Source organism: Bos grunniens, chromosome 24 (assembly GCF_055505025.1).
Source record: "Bos grunniens cultivar Pamir isolate PY7600 chromosome 24, Bosgru_T2T1.0, whole genome shotgun sequence".
Taxonomy (NCBI): Eukaryota; Metazoa; Chordata; class Mammalia; order Artiodactyla; family Bovidae; genus Bos; species Bos grunniens.
Genome location: NC_141188.1, coordinates 35,148,105 through 35,161,913, shown reverse-complemented (window position 1 = coordinate 35,161,913; position 13,809 = coordinate 35,148,105). Strand labels below are relative to the sequence as shown.

General features: G+C 35.8%; 1 protein-coding gene across 1 annotated transcript in view; it reads left to right on the top strand.

Moving 5' to 3' along the window:
- Window positions 1-13,809, top strand: part of RBBP8 (RB binding protein 8, endonuclease) — an 82,548-nt gene that overhangs the window by 2,205 nt on the left and 66,534 nt on the right. The gene's annotated exons all lie outside the window — the stretch shown is intronic.

Genomic DNA, 13,809 nt, shown 5'->3' with positions numbered 1-13,809 from the left:
TGAATTCACTTTTTAGTTGAATGAAAAGCCCCAAAATGTAGCTGAATAACATAGTCTAAGGGTAGAGGTGGTACTAGACCATCCCAGCTTCCTGATACCAGCTCAGACTAATATTTTTTCACCACTCTACATTGATTCTTCTGAATACTACATAAAATCTACTCTGTGTTCTAAAAGATTCGTAAAAAGGTAAAAGTGTATAAGTTATGTTAAGGAGTATCTGCTGAACCAAGAAACTCTTTGCTTTTGTATTTTAATCTATTTAATTATTGCCCCTGAACTTTTTTTGGTATAGTGGCCAAATTTATGGGATTGCCATTGGTAAGGAAGATGACTGCCTCTTCAAACCCTAATCTCATAAGGCCATCACAAAATGTTGTATCAAACTGATGAGTATCTCACATTACTCCATCTTTATCCAGATTATTTGTGGATACTGCTGTCATTTTTAAACTTATTATTACTTTATACTGTCTCAACTGTTTATTTTCTTAGTATGTGTATAAGTATATATGTATTTTTTTATTGTTTTAGTCACTCTTACATGGATACAGTTTAGGATTTGCCTAAGAAGGTTGTACTTCTAAAATATGGTTAAAACTGACAAAAACATTTCAAAAAGTAGATGAAGCCCAGGATTACAGGACTCAAAACCCATCTTAGAGATGACAGAACCTGTTACATAAAGGGTGATATCTTAATACAGCGCTTTGTACACAAGCGCTCAAAAATGCTTTAAGTGTTTTTAACTTGAGGAATTCCAAGGTAATAGGACCACAGAAAGCTCGAGAAAAAAAGGCTGAAATTTATCAATTCTGATTCTTCAAGCTAAAAGTTAATTCTTCTAAGCTCTTTATCTTTTCACAGGTAAAATCTTACCAGGGGGATGTTTCTAAATTTGGTAAATTTAGTTCAGTCCAAGTGGACTCTGGAAAAAAATTTGTTTCTTATCTTTATACTCAAGAGAAAAGGTAGTATATTGAAAAACATATGGGTTTTTGGCCCAAACTGAGATGGATTTGAATATTCACTCTACTACAAACTAGTTTACCCTTGGGAATTATTTAATGCTGAGTTCTCTTTTCTCCATCTGTAAATGAAGAAAAGGAAATCATTCTCTAAGAGTAGTTGGAAGACTCAAATGAGATATTGTATGTAAATACCTAGGAGAGTTTCTAGAACATAGTAGGTATAGCAGTCAATATTCTTCCCACTTTTTTAATAGAATATATAATAAATTTCAACAAATAGATTAAGTAAGAGAAGTCAAAGCTTTAACTTAGAATATACATTTTTGTCAGAGATAAAATTTAATCAGCAATCTTGGAAAATATTAAGATTTAATATTTTAATCTTGTTAAATCTAAAAAATTAAAACCCCATATAATTGAACCCAATTAAAGAATCATTTCAAAGACACCTTTGTTAAATGTATTTTGAGAGCAATATACCAATGTGATTAAAGGCTTGGATAATTTTAAAAAATTCAGTCATCCTTACCAAGCTCCTCTGTCCATGGGATTTGCCAGGCAAGAGTACTGGAGTGGGTTGCCATTGCCTTCTCTGTCTACCAAAGGAAGGATGTGACAAAGATAGTGCAAATTATGCCTTACTCGCACCTAGTATCTGTTCTTCAAAGGCATTTTACATCTATTTATATATATCATTTAACACGACATCAGATTAGTTGGCCAAGGATTTCTATGTGTTCTAAGGATTGTGCTTTCTATTACTGATTGAATTATTTCTTCAGGGCTATAGAGTATGTTTTTTCCTCCAAAAGATTCTCTGATGAATTAATTTACTGTAATGTATATTGCATTCCCTTGATAGTAGATAATGATAGGAAGAGTGTGTCCAAAACTGGATGTAAGAAGTAAGATACAATAGGATTCAACAGGTTCTAAAAATAATATTAAATTAGCCACAGATTGATAAACTGATTAGGAAATGGAGCCAATGAACAAAGTTCACTAATGAGATATCTCATCTCATCAGTCAGAAAGGAGTTCAGAATAGTATGATAAAACATTTTAAAAGCTTATCTAATGGAAGTTGGGTCAACTGACACATCTTCCAATGTGTGAAGAAGGAACAGGAAAGAGATTATGACTTGATATTAAAATCAACAAATAGATCCACTTTATAACACAAACTGATCTTACTGGGCCTTTGCAATCAACTTTAACTTCCTGAAAGATGTTTAACTGCTATACAAATAAGCTTTATGGGAACAATATAATTCAAATTTATATCCATGGTAAATGCATTAAACTGAAAAGCTCATGTGTATACCTAAAAACAAAAAAACCACTTCACCAATTTAGCCCACTAACTATACATTCTTACTAAAACTATTACATCCATAAGCAATTTAACCTTATATGACTATTCATTAAATTAGCATTTAATTTCCATTTAGTTTTCATACATTCAAAGTGGATATTACTCTAAACAATTGAAAAGCACACATGTAATTTTTAAATGTTTCTCTATAAATAGTTAATTGGAATAATACAGGACTAACAACCAAACTTGCTATGCATCAAAAACTAACTGGGAATTAGAGAATGGTATAGCTCATTATGTTAAAGACATATGGTTTTAAAAATAATCAGAAAACTATTAACTTAGAAATTATGTATTATTGACAAAGTGGAAATACAACTTACATGGAAAATTTTTTTTCAAAGTTCTGTCTCCTAAGTCTATTCCCTTGAAGGTTCTGCATCTGTCTCTACAATGATTTAAATTAGGAATGAGAAACACTTCCAATGTGAAAATAGTTTAAACTGAATGAATTTCTTGAAATGAATAAATGAATCTTGAAACATTAAGAAATAAGGTTTTGATAACTTTAATAACGTTAAGAAATAATGATTGATAACTTTCTGTAGCTTGCAGTATAATATACATGGACATAGAGCAATATTACAGAGTTCTGTGATGAAAAAATTTACATTTAACATATATAGATTTTCCTCAACTTATGATGATTCGTCAACTTAAGTCTCCATGAATCCACTGTAAACTGAAAATATCACAAGTCAAAAATGCGTTTAGGGACTTCCCTGGTAGTCCCGTGGTTGAGACTCTGCTTCCACTACACAAGTTCAATTCCTGGTTGGGGAACAAAGATCCCTTATGCTATGTGGTGTGGCCAGAAAATAATTAAAAAAAAAAATTTTTTTAATGCATTTAATACACCTAACCTACTACACATCATTGCTTAGCCTAGGCTACCTTGAATATGCTCAAAATACTTAAAATAGCCTACAGGTGTGCAAAATCATCTAACACAAAGCCTATTTTATAATAGTGTTGAATATCTTAAATAATTTATTGAATACTGTACTGAAAGAGAAAAACAGAATGTTGGTCTGGGTATGGAATGGTTTAAGTCCACCAACTGTTTACCCTCATGATTACATGGTTGAATAGGAGCTGCGGCTCAAGGCAGCTGCCCAGCATCATAAAGACAACATCATGCTGCATATTGCTAACTCGGGAAAAGATCAAAATTCAGAATTAAAATTATGGCTTATACTGAATGCATATGGTTTTCACAACATTGTAAAGTCAAAAAATCATTAAGGTCAAATCATCTTAAGTCAAGGACCATCCATACAGGTCTACATTTGGAGGTCTTCTAACTGAAAGTAGCTGAAATGCACTCTGAGATAAAAGGATTATTTGCATTTTTGAAAATATTAATATTATGATCAATTTTCAATCATATATTATAATAAGTGTGCACGTGTGCTCAGTCCTCAACTGTGTCCAACTCTTTGAGACCCCACGGACTGTAGCCCATCAGGCTCCTCTGTTCATGGGATTTCCCAGGCAAGAGTAACCGAGTGGGTTCCCATTTCTTTCTTCAGAGGATCTTCCCCACCTAAGGATCGAACTTCCATCTCTTATATCTCCTGCAATGGCCGGTGGATTCTTTACCACTGCACCACCGGGAAGCCCCCCAAATAAGTACTGAATGGTAAATACACATCTACATAGAAGTTCAGTGAGCTCTTATCTTCTGCTCTAGTCACTGTCCAAGAACTCGTTTGACGAAAGTTAAAAGAGATAAATGTTGCTCAGGAACAAGTATGTCTTTTAACTATAATATAGAACCAACCACTGGAACTGACTATTGGCCAGGAAACTGAACCCTGGACCTGGAAACTGGCAATAGGCCATTCAGCACGAAAAGCTGTTCAGTCCATTTCAGCACAACAATACCAACCTCTTTTCCCACAGTTTTACTTGTTAAGATGAATGACATGTCATTCTAGTTCCACCAGTAGGTGTAAATTAAACACATTAGTGTAAATTAAATTCTCAGCAGTTCCTTTGGTACCACAACAAACCACATGTTAATACTAAATGTTAAAACCAGAAGTCAGATGAGGGCTGTCAGGTTTGACCTGACAGGAAACTGCTGGCACTGCCATGACTGGAGCGACCTGGGCCCAAGAGCAGTCCAGATCCATTACAGAATAAATACGGTAAAACTATTTTTTCGTTAGTTTAACAATATATGTTTAACTAATACACTGTACAACTAAAATGGATTGTTTGAGAAATGAGTATAGCAATTTCAAATGGAAAGTGAGGAACTTTAGCCTATTTTTGTCTGATGTATTTGATCCATTCCCACAAAACCTGAGCTGCATGGAAACCTGATCTTCTGTGAGAAAGGTATTTTCTAATAAACTACATTTCATTTCCTGAATTTGGCTGCCAGTTTTTAAAGAGCCAAACTGTCACAGAATGAACAATTAGTATGTACTTTATAAATACTTTTATGTCCAGCATTGATCTGAAGACTGTTGTTTAAGTCTACATTGGTAAAACTGTAAACCTTGCATCCTCAAATAACACTTACTACTATAGTAAAACACAGAATTTTGAATACTACAAGTTTGTCTTGGACTATTTTCAATAGGGTCTGGTTACAAGAACTAATTCATTATAACATTTAATGTGATCCTGGAGCATGGCTCTGAAAAATATGTTAGATGAAGGCTCTAATCAAGTTCATTAAAAATAGAAAACTGAATAGCTAGTTATATGCTCTAATTGAGTAAATACCATATTTGTCTGCATAATGATAGAAACTTAGCTTAGAGAAAATGAGGAAGAAATAGGTACAATTGAAAAAGAAATCTGATTAAAATCATATCCTCTTTTCATTTAATTTGAACTATGTCAGAATAGAATAATTATCTGAATTTTTTAAAAACAACTCTTTCTTAGAAAGTGGTTAAATTAGCTAGTGAACTAAAAAAGGGAAACTAGACTGAAGAAGGCATTGAAACAAGAAAAAGTGGGAACATAAACTGCTGAACAAAGTCCAATAATAGCAGATACTATTTTCAAAAGGAGTTATCAAACGTACTCAGATCTTCACTAAATTAGCTCAGATCACAATCAACTTGATCCCAATGTTCCCTTTCCCAAGAAGCTGAATAGATCATAAATCTCTGTTAAATAAATGATTCCTTACAACAATCAATTTCTGAAATAAATGAATAAATTAGTTTCCCCTTTCCTTACAATTCTGCAGTTGGGCAGTTGTTAAAAACCCCCTAGAGAAGAGAATGGCTATTCACTTCAGTATTCTTGCCTGGAGGATTTCATGGACAGAGGAGTCTGGTGGGCTACAGTCCATGTGGTCTCAAAGAGTCGGTCACGATCGAGTGACTAACACTTTAACACTTAGAATATAACAGAAATAATAATATAATAACTACCTGACTATTTAACTACCTGACTTATTTAAACTTAATCATTTGAATCAAGTAAGATATGTAATACCACTTAATAAATTATTATTTAATCCCTTCTATAGTTATAAATCTCTCACAATTTGCATACCAATTCAACAATTTCACTACAATTACATAACATTAGCAATTGGAAACATCTTTTTGATTAGCTACAGCTCTTAAATTTATCTATTATTAACAGTTTCTTCTAGTATCTAAATACATACATATAACCAGTCAGGCTTCCCTGATGGCTCAGTCAGTAAAGAGTCTGCCTGCAATGTGGCAGACCTGGGTTTGATCCCTGGATTGGGAAAATCCCTTGGAGAAGGGCATGGCAACCCACTCCAGTATTCTTGCCTGGAGAATCCCCATGGACAGAGGAGCCTGGCAGGCTATAGTCCATGGGGTCTTCAAGAGCTGGACAAGACTGAAGCACAGCACAACACGTATAACCATTCAGTCCTTAACAATCCTGTGAAATATCCAAGGTATATATTATGATCGTTATATCACTGATAAACAACTGAGGCACAGATAGGTTAAATTACTTGCTTTAAAGAGGATTATAGTTAAAAATTATAATTCATTCAAAAAACTAGGTGGAGCTGCTGCTGATTTCCCACTATCAACCTATACAAATACATTGCACGTGTGCATGCTAAGTTGCTTCAGTTGTGTCCGACTCTTTGTGACCCTGTGGACTTAGCCCACCAGGCTCCTCTGTCACGGGGATTCTCCAGGCAAGAATACTGGAATGGGTTGCCATGCCTTCCTCCAGAGTATCTTCCCAACCTGTGTCCCTCATATATCTGGCATTGGCAGGCAAATTCTTTACCACTTGCATCACCTGGGAAGCCCACATTAATACATTATGGTACACTTACAGTTTCCACAACTCAGCGATTTTCCATAGCAGAACATTTGCACATGCCTTCTGCCTAGAAAGCCTTCTACCACTCTGTTCCTGATAGGCAAGCTGCTTCAAACTTCTGTGATGTGTTCTCTAAGACGTTTCACAAATAATGTCTCATTTTTACAACAACCCTTTTGGACACAGTAAGAATGAGTATTCTCATTTTCCAGTTGAGGAAGTAAGACTTGACTAGGAATTATACAAATAACCTGAGGCAGGGCCAGAGCATAAATCCTGGTCACCTCTCAGCTCAGGACTCACACAGTAACACAGGCTGGGAATATGGCCATATGCTATCAATGACTGTAGAACAAGGCTACAGCTTTTTGGAGCACTTCCTACTCTGGTCCCTTCTGAGGTTACAACATAATTCAAGGCCCTTCAATCTATTTAGTTTTCAAATAGATTGAAAAATCTTACTACATGAAAAATCTAGCTAGGAAAGCTAGAATAAACACTTTCACTAATTCCATTAGAAATCAATTTATATTCCTCTTTCAAATGTCCATGTCTACTGTAAGCCAAGTGAAAGAACACATGTGCCAAGAAATAAAATTGTTTTTGCAAAACAGTCTTTAAAAACTGAGATAAAAGTGCTTCACTCCTACCCTGACCAAGAGAACCCTGTTTATTTTCCTTTTTCTCAATGAGACTTAAATTGCTATCAAATTTAAAAGTCCTTTTAGTAAACTCATATAATGTAAATCTTTCTGAAGTAAATAGAAAAATGCACTGGAACTGTAAATTAGCATTTAGGTAATAATAATTTCTGAATAATTTTTCAGAAACTTTATTTGGTTATTTTCTCAAAACTATTTTCTAAATTAAAAACAGAAAAGCACAGAGTAAGTTTCATATAGAGTCTATTATTCAAAAATAGCAGAGTGTACTGAAAAGATCATAGATACAGGACTCATGTCCAGAAAACTTGGTTTGGAATCTTGGGTAAACTTATCTACTAGTTTGTACATATAGTACTAGTCACACCACCTAATTTATCAACTTCTCTGAAAAGATGAAAACTGCACCTGTTCTACCTTTATGACATAATTATTTTTAGGTTCAAAAGAGAAGATAAGTAGGAACAGTACTTTGTATTTTTATCATCATAAACTTTTCTTAAATCCATTTTCTAACAGAATTAAATAAACCACTTCTCAACTAATGGGAATTTCAAAGTACTATCAATAAATCAAAAAGTGTAATTCTTTTATGGCTTATATTATCTATATCACAATATTCTTTAAAACAAGTTTAGATAGATCTGTATATAGTTGAGAAGGAAATATTCCTGCCAACAAAGGGTCATTTGAATCTTCCCTTTTTTATTATGCTATATTTCAAATTCCCTAAACCTTCTGACCATTTGACTTATCACTCAAACCAGGATATTTTTTATAGTAAATGGGAGCCCTGTTAATAGCTAAGCCAGAAGAATAGACATTAACCAGAACTGTTGATGGTAAGCCAGGCATACGAGCATTGTATATAAGAAGTGTACTAGATTTGGGAAGAGGAATTCTATCTATTCTAAATAGCCTGCAAAAACAAATTGTCCTAAAGGGTGAGAAGTGAATTAAAACATAATTTAATTTCACTTTTCATTTATAATAGTTCAGATTATAACTTATAAAATTTAAAAGTATTGGCTAAAACTGAAGGTCTCTAAGAGCTGAATTTTGAACATAAAACATTTTTGGAATGGTAACAATCAAAGCTTCCTTAACCTATGACTAACACATGGATTAGGAAAAGGAAAAAGACATTATTTTTTTAAAAGTCTATTTTTCTCAAACATAGTTAGAATAGGGAAAATATGTGGGGGGGGAGTCAGCCAGTGTGTTTGAAGACATATCTGTAATTTGTGAGGCACGAACACATTAAAGGTCACAACTATTTGCCATCAGTGAATAAATTCACCAGTTTACTGATGGAAAAACCATTATTTAAGATGTGAATCATTGTATTTTTAGTGGACAAAGCAATGACTATTAAATGTGCTTGCTCTTGTGAACCTATCAAGGAATGCTTTAATTAATAGACTCCAAGTGTCAGTGATTTGTTCCTACAGTTCATATTATTTTCTACTTACATTACTGTAAATAAATATTGTTCCCACAGCTGCCATCATGGTAGCATTACACACACACACATACACACACATATATATACACACATTATATACGTATATATATATTTGTATTTTTATCATCATAAACTTTTCATAAATATATGTATATATATATGTGTGTATAAATTATACATAAATATGTGTGTGTATATATATATCCATACACAGGACAATGTTGTACAGAACGACATCTGCTGAATTAAAATATTAGTTTTTCAAGATTCCGAAAATACAATTCATTTGTATTTTGATCTCTATAGATCACCCTACAGTCTTAGTGATCACTCAAATTCTTTTATCATCTCTGTAGCAGTTGAGCTCTGAGGTTCTTACAAATGTCAGTGTTAAAAAAAGGGTCTAAGGCCTATCCAACAAAATTTCTGGGCTTTATAAATCCATATGCAGAGATATAAAATATTGCCCAAGCAGCCACTATATAGAAACAGATGATCTGGAAGAAAAAGACGCCCCTTTCCTTTGACAATAAATCACTTTGCAGTACCAGATCATAAACATTCTTGATCAGCCCACCATCATTTAAACCTATGCCAATAGGCAAGCACATGGTATACTGTATAAGACTATCAAGTATAAAGAGATAGTTCTGAAATTGGGAAAATTATGTATCTAATAAAACTTTGCCCATTGCTGATGTGAAATGAAGTAGCTAAGTACTTAAAAACACAAACAACTTTAATAGCTTATCATGGGAAATGAAGATGCTCTATGTAGCCATAGTGATAATCAAAATAAATAAAGCTTCTTTACCAAAATAAAGTTGGAAGTTGGCTAGACTAATGAAGCTAATTTTTCTAATTAGAAAGCAATGTATAATCTTTAATGTCTGTTATAAGCACTTTAATGACCACCTAAGACTATCAAAATAAAAACTATGATACTGACATCCGCCATGAATGTTAAATATATCTTTAAAACAATTACAAAACTGTTCAACCTAACTGGAATCTTGGCACCATCCACTCAAATCATTAAACATTTTGGCACTTGGGGCAAGATCACTAATTGATGTATACCCCTACCCCCAAACAACAGTTAATAATTACTGTAAACAACTTTTTAAAAATTAAATCAAGTGTTCATTTAGGTTGACATAAATTTTGACAGTTAACATAATTTTCTATTATGTTAATACTTCTCTCCCCTCTTATCTCTCTTATTATACTTAACCTCATTATTTTTATCTCTGTCTTATTATCTCCTTTGTTTTGCTCTTAAAATAGTTCTGACTCTAGGGATACAGCTCACCCCTAGTATTGTGTGTTCATGTTAGAAGTGCTGGACTTTATTTTAAACAATCATAATGAGTTTAATCACTAAATTTTTTGCCTGGGGATACAGGCCTCAGTGCTGGGAGGGGAGGAGAAGATGAAGTATAGAGAGGGAGAAGAGATGGGAAATGGCCAGCACAAATAGCAGAAATAGACTGTGAATCAGCTCCATCCTGATTCATCAGGTAAACCATAGGACCTCATTTATTCATTATATATGATAGTCTTGGGCTATCCAATATGGTAGCCACTAGCCACATGTGGCTTTGAGCACTTGGAATGTGGCTAACCCAAATTAAATGTCCTATAACAGTAAAAGACACATCAGGTTTTGAAGACTCAAATTAATGAAGAAAATTAATGTAAAAGGTCTCATTCATAATTTGTACATGGATTACATGCTGAAATAATATTTTAGACAAACTAGGTTAAACAAAATATATTAAGTTAATCTCACCTGCTGTATTTTACCTTTTTAAATGTGGCTACTAGAAAATTTTAAATCATATATGTGGCTTTATTAGATAGTACTGTGCTAAGACTGGAGAAGGGATAGGCTACCCACTCCAGTATTCATGGGCTTCTCTGGTGGCTCACTGTGTAAAGAATCCAACTGCAAATCCAACTGCTCACTGTGTAAAGAATCCAACTGCAATGTGGAAGACATGGATTTGATCCTTGGGTTGGGAAGTCTCCCTGGAAGAGGTCATGGCAACCAACTCCTGTATTCTTGCCTGGAGAATCCCCGTGGACAGAGAAGCCTGGCGGGCTATATAAAGAGTCACAAAGAGTCGGACACAACTGAGCAACTAAGCACACACACACACACACACACACACACACAAGACTTTCTGGTAAGAACTAGGAATACTGAGAAGAATAAAGAAAGCACAGTCTCTGCTATCAAAGAACCCCTTGCAGTCTAGTTGGGTAAAAGCTGTAAAAATAATTACAATATAACGGCATTAAATGCAGTGATAAAATACATACAAAGAGGAGTATGGGAGAATGAGGAGGGCTATTAAAGGAAGAGGGTAGGAAGGAGCAGTGATGAGAGACCTTAAGGTGGTCTCCTGGAGCTGCACTGCCTGAGCTAAGTCTTAAAGGCTACGTAGAGATATAAAGTATCTGGGTGGAAGTCATTTCAAGAGAAGAGGGTTATATGAGCCAAGACAAAGAAATAGCAAGGAGCTGGAAGGAGGAATATAAGCAGTCTCCCTAGTTGGAAGGCATCACCGACTCAATGGACGTGAATTTGAGCAAACACCGGGAGATAGTGAAGGACAAGGAAGCCTGGCGAGCTGCAGTCCATGGGGTCATACAAAGTCAGACACAACTTAGCCACTGAACAACAACAACAACAACCTGTTTTAGAGGGAAAGGATGATGTGGTGGTTAGAGGCGCAAGGTTAAGAGGGACTTCTTTGACATTTTTTTAAATTGTCAATTTTTTAATATATTTATTATTTATTTATTTGGTTATGTTGGGTCTTAGTTGCGGCACTTAAGATCTTCAATTCTTGTTGAAGCATGTGGGATCTATTTCCCTGACCAGGGTTTGAACCCAGGCCCCCTGCACTACAAGCATGGAGTCTTAGCCACTGGACCACCAGGGAAGTCCCTGGGATTGAATTTTAATCTTTAGGTAATAGGGAGTTTCTGAAGGGTTTTAAGCAAGGGAGTGCCAAGATCAGAAACAATAGTTGGGTTCTCTGGCAGCTGTGTGGAAACTACATTTAGGAGCAAGACTGGAAGCATGGTCTAGGTAAGAAATATCAGAGCCCAAGCTAGGGCTATAAGAGTGAGGAGGAAAGGAAAGCACTAGTTCAGGACTCTATTTAGAAGATAACATCAGTAGAATACAGTAATCGACCTGTCCTGATTCCATAGAAAGGGAGTTGCTATTATTCTAAAGTGATGGAAAGACCTTGGAATGTCTTAAGCAGGGGAGTGTCAGTTCTGACTTAGGTTTTAAAGAATCATTCTGACTGCTATTGCTGAATACACTGTAAAGGGAAAACAGTGTAAGTAGAAAGATAGTTGTTTTTTTTAAAGGAAGGCTATTGCTGCACAAATGGCTCAGTCGTTAAGAATCCACTTGCAATACAGGTAGGTTCAATCCCTGGGTCAGGAAGATCCCCTGGAGAAGGGCATGGCAACCCACTCCAGTATTCTTGCCTGAGATATCCCATGGACAGAGGTACCTGGCAGGTTATAGTCCTTGGGGTTGCAGAGTCAGACATGAGTTAGCAACTGAGTATGTACTGCTTCAGAAAATGCTTGAGATGATGGTGGAGAGGCCCAGATTGGATACAGACAAGGTGATGAGAAGCAATTGGATTAGGGTTGCAATTTCACTGCAAAATGGTATTGCCTAATTCAGAGTTGAGAAAGGAAAAAGAAAGTTCAGGAAGATCACACTTATAGAGACTAACTGTCTTGTTTAACCAGGAGGTGAAGGTGTTAGCTGAGAATGAGTACTCTGTAGAGGCTTGAGGAAAACAGTGAAGGTTTGGAAGATGGCAAAGGAAACAGAAGGAACTGAATAAAGGCTACCTGAGAGATTAACTGGTGCCCTATATGAGGTCTGAAACCATGTAATTTTAGTGATGTCAGTCTAATCTGTTATGTGATTTTTCCTTCACAACCCTCAACCACCCAGCTATAGGAGTTAAGCAGATTGTAGAATGAATCAACAAAGAGTTTCAGTTGTAAAACGGCTTGAGTTAGATGACTCCAGGGCTTCCCTGATGGTTCAGTGGTAAAGAATCCACCTGTAATGCAGGAAATACAGGTTGCATCCCTGGAAGATCCCCTGGAGGAGGAAATGGCAACCTGCTCCAGTATTCTTGCCTGAGAAATCCCATGGACAGAGGAGCCTGGCAGGCTACAGTCCTTCGGGTTGCAGAGTCAGACATGACTTAGCAACTGAGCATGCATGCAGATGACTTCAAAATCTACAGTTTCAAAAGTGTACACGTCTAAGAATCCTAGAGTTGTTAGTGCATGATTTTTCTTATTTTGATTAAATGTACATATATGATTTAACCATGTTCGGTTCAGTTCAGTCGCTCAGTCGTGTCCGACTCTTTTCGACCCCTTTACACACTTTAAAAATCAAGCATCCTAAGGGCCTCTAATAGATTATACATATGCTAAGTCACTTCAGTCGTGTCCGACTCTGTGTGACCCCATAGACGGCAGCCCACCAGGTTCCCCTGTCCCTGGAATTCTCCAGGCAAGAACACTGGAGTGGGTTGCCATTTCCTTCTCCAATGCATGAAAGTGAAAAGTGAAAGTGAAGTCGCTCAGTCGTATCGGACTCTTAGCGACCCATGGACTGCAGCCCACCAGGGTCCTCCATCCATGGGATTTTCCAGGCAAGAGTAGGACGTTAAACTCCCAGACCTCAAGAGGGCAGTGCTGGGCGTGAGGTCGCTAGAATCCTAATTTCTGTTGCTCTGGGTAGAAGCAGTCTGATCGGTTTTACAACAGGTAATACAATTGTTCATTTCCCAGGTACCCAATAAGCTTGGAAAACATTGTTCTAAGCCATAAAATTTGTGAAACGCAAATAACTACAAAGAGTTCAAGTATGTGCTTCCCTGTTAAAGAAGTTTTCTCAGAGATCTTCAGGATTTCGTAATTTATTCCACCATGCGGGTCTTAAAGCTCCTTATTGGAGGCAAAAATCTAGAGTATGCCCAC